Raw genomic sequence first — 4,357 nt, 5'->3', positions numbered from 1 at the left:
GTGGAAATCCTTTGCTTTGCGATAAATGCATGCTATCTTTAGCAATGATTTATTTTGAAAAATGTGAAAAATCATTTGCTATTGTAAGACTATTCGTTAAATAAGAGACGTAGGCCTATTTACCTCTTTTAGCCTACCATTGCAATACATGGGCCTCTGAGATACAAACAGTTTAGTGTATGAATTCCAAATCACATGTTGCTGAAATTGTCATTATTATACAATTGTTCAAAAAAAAAAGCTTGTAGTTACACTCTAAAAAATGCTGGGTTAAATATAACCCAGCGCTGGGTCATATTTAACCCAGCATTTTTTAGAGTGTACCTAACCATATAGCCTACAGAGATGCTTTTTTTCTTAAAATATGGTAGGGGTTCATTTAATTGTTTAATTTCTTGGGTATAAACATTTATGCAGCTTTTATCCTCGGACAGCACTAATGGCTGCTGACTGTGCACAGGTCTTCAGAACTGCTTCCTGACAGCAGTGAAGGGAAAGGATATGTTTGTGAACTTTGTAATGGAGGAATATAACATAATAACATACTTTTTTGGATTAAATTGGTTGCGCATAATGTTCAAGAGCAAATGCATATTTCTATGTGTAGAATTTCTGACTGCTGGGTTGCATGTACTGAGCAGCCTACTGTCATCTTGAATTACTTGAGCTCGACCTACAGCTCCACCTACGGGTCATAATGAGTATAAATTTAGTGGACTGAATGTGTAAACAGAAAAATGCGACCTCTTCTCTACCTTTTTGCACTATAAGACTCTTTATTTATAGGCACTAGGCCCTATATCATCAGTGCATGGCTGCACACATTGGATAATATTTTAAAATGTAAAATATTTTAAAATGTAATTTATGCTACAAATATTAGTGAACTACAGGTAATTACATGGGTTCAGGTGTTTCTGATTGTTTCAGGTGTTTTGCTGAAAAACAAGTTTTTATTTTAGTATTTTATATTAGTGCTTTTCATGCAAGGATATACTGGAGAATAAAAGAGAATAACTAATAGACAGAGCACATCATTTTCTCTAAAATGGTTTTGATGTTACCAAAAAAAACAAAAAACAAAGATGTTCACTAGTGTGCTATGAAAAGATCAACAGCGTTCAGTCAGTTCAGCAGCAGACCGTTGCTGACAGACGCATCCTCCTCCAGGGAGATTTATTTTGAAGACTTGCTGACCGCAGCTGCTGTCACACAGAGCCACTGTTACATAATTAATTTATTTTTAAGAGGATATAAAACTTAGGTTAATTATTGCCTTAAGTGCTGTCCTAAAACCCAGAGAAGATCACGCACTCTGTCTGTCTGAGCAGTGAGTGACGTCATGGGACTTCAGGTCAAACCTGTGATCATTCATTTTTGGGCTTCCTCTTGGTTTATATTTTTTTAATTCTTTTTTGCTAGTTTAAATGGCTGCCTTTGAGTTCAGATTTTAAAAATACAACACCTGCAGTAGTTTTATTGTGATTATTTCAGCATGAATGTTATGAAAAGCAAATCATTTACACTGAACCGCCGCAACTGTAAAACGACTTGTTAAAGCCCCTCACTCGGTTTTACAGGGGTCCTTGTTCAGGCAATTATTTCACGAGTTAGAAAACATATTCAGTCAGCAGCTCAGGGCCTTTGGGACCTGAAGCATGTGATGAGGTTATGAAGCAATCAGCCTTATGATTGTGTGTGGGAGCCCTGGTTTATAGCTGAGTGGTGGATCTGACAAAGTGTCTCAGCAAGACGACACGCTCAAGACATCAATCATGCTACATCTGTACATCTCAGATACTGAACAACACACACCTGCCCTATAAATGTGCCCAATGACCAGCCCACAGACCGAGTTACCAGCGCTGCATTGTGTGTGTGGGGAGATCTCAAAGACCCAATGGATCAACGTCACAACATACTCAGGAGTAAATGGAGAGGCGTAATCCCTCCTGACAATAACCGCAAAAGAATAACAACAATAAAGACCCAGAGAGTCACATAAAATCAAAATAAAGGTCCATTTTGGCAGTATGTTTGCTTTCTGGAGATGCAAAGCTCTTGATGTTTCATTAGAGGCTCCTCAGATCAATGTATTAAGCTCTTTAAAGAAAAAAAAACTCTTTGTGGGCCTTAAAAAGTTCTTCTGTTCAAATGTTACTCCTCCTTCGTAAATTATGTACTCCTAAAAGGAGCATGTTATTACCTCAAAGGTAAATATTAGTAATTAAAGTGTATTAGTACCTTAGACAGCTTTTGTACCTAATTTCTGAGAGTGTGGCATCAGACCACAAAACCGTTTTCATTCTGATTGGAACTTTTAAACAACAGAGAGGTAAGAAGACACATTCAAGCCATGTCATAATTGCTACATGACAACCTGGGACATTCTATTCAGACTCACAATTATGTGATTCTGTGGTAACACTATAACGCACAAAGAATATGTGTAATTTGAGTAAACAATAGACAAAACCAACCATACAAAATCACAAAGGACAAGAATGCTTTTGAATAATTGCTTTTGAAGACTGACTCTCATGGTAATTCAACCTGATCTCACAGGAAAACATAATTATTTTGCAAAGTTGGGACTTCATACGAAATCATACAAAAGAGTTAGCATGAAAGTTAACCCCTAAACATAACCATCACTAGAGCGCAAACAGATAAGACTTTTTAGATGTTCCAGCAGCATGGACAAGACAGACCAGTTATTCATACTAATTTCTCACCATCTCAGTCATGAGACTGTCTTGTTAATTCCAACATGACATGAACACATGCATCCATCGAATTTGCATATATGACATACTGTGCAAAATACTCTGTATAATGCTTGCTACTAGGGCTGCCACTAAAGACTATTTTTATTTCGATTAATCTATCGACTAATTTACCGATTAATCTAAACGATCAATTTCCCACACAAAAAATCAACAATTTTACTTAAGAATATTTTATTAAACTATATTTCATTAAACCACATGAAATCCAAAAGTAAAAGTAAAGTGCAACATAGAGTGCAAGAAGCAAGTGTCCATCTCATAGTCCAAATCACTGAAATCAAAGTTCAGTATTTTAGTGTAAGAATGTCCATGTGTTCTAGTCTACTAATAATAACATTATAATCAAAAAACACTTTTTAAAGGAGTATTTACCAGAAATGTTATTTACCAGAATTTATTAAAGAGAAAAATGTAAATGTGCAGTATTTCTCAAAAAAATAATACTTTTATATATATATATATATGTAGATTTATAAATGATTTACCTTACAAATCTGATGAAATGGCTCCACACATGTAAATGATAACAGTTCCTGTGCAACTACTGTGAACGGAGGCGCTGTGTGACGCATGTATTTAACCTACACGCATGTAAGTAATTAAAGCGCATATACTGTATTAGAACTGCATCGCATATAATTATTTAATTAAATCGTAGCGTTTGTGAATTCACAATTATGCTTAATTATCATTTTTAAATGGGTTTAATATATCATGCAGCCTTGGAAAACAGACTAAAAATGTGTTTCATACATTCTCGTCAGTGAAAAACGAAGTCGAGGATTTAAAAAAATCGAATAGTCGAATAAAATCGACGAATCGCGACAGCCCTACTTGCTACTTAAAAAAATTTAATGTAGACCTTAATCAGGTTAGACGCCAAATTAAAATTCACATTGATGAAAGCAAAGCTGTCTTTGTGATGGCACATACTGTAGAAAGGTACGTTCAATCATGTAATTGTCACAGCTCACAACTTTCAAAACTGTTTTATGGAGTTTTTGTCTACTGAATTTTTTTACAGAAAGACAATTTTGTCAGCGGAACAATCAGTACAATCCATTGAACGCACTGTACACTTCTGTCCCTCACAGCCTTGTTTTCATCCCTGTTAAACATTTAATTGGCATCCCCTGACTAAGGGCTATATGCAGTGATAATGTTTCAAACAGTAGTGCTATACTGCTGTCACATGATCTCATCACGCTGTATGTTTAACTCAACAACAACAACTTTTGACTTTTTCATCCAATTTAGTGTATATATTTTCTCTAAATCCAGTTAAGGGTCAAAAAGGGGAAAAGATGTTAAAAATACTGGTTGATGAAGTATTAGGCCTACTTCCAAAGTGGAAACTCAAGTTGCATTATGGGATACCTTGCAAATGTGGTATGGCATATGGGTTTTCCGTGTATAGAAAATTTACATTTGCCTACATATAGGCCTACAGTGTCCATAATATAAATTTTTTATACTATGGAATATAAAAATGTAAAAATAATAAGAGTAGACCTAGTGATTTGATAACGTGTGTGTGTGCGTGTGTGTGTGTGTGTGTGTGTGTGTGC

Source organism: Sinocyclocheilus anshuiensis, unplaced genomic scaffold (assembly GCF_001515605.1).
Source record: "Sinocyclocheilus anshuiensis isolate Anshui unplaced genomic scaffold, SAMN03320099.WGS_v1.1 scaffold355, whole genome shotgun sequence".
In the NCBI taxonomy this organism is placed as follows: domain Eukaryota; kingdom Metazoa; phylum Chordata; class Actinopteri; order Cypriniformes; family Cyprinidae; genus Sinocyclocheilus; species Sinocyclocheilus anshuiensis.
This window is presented reverse-complemented; position numbering follows the sequence as displayed.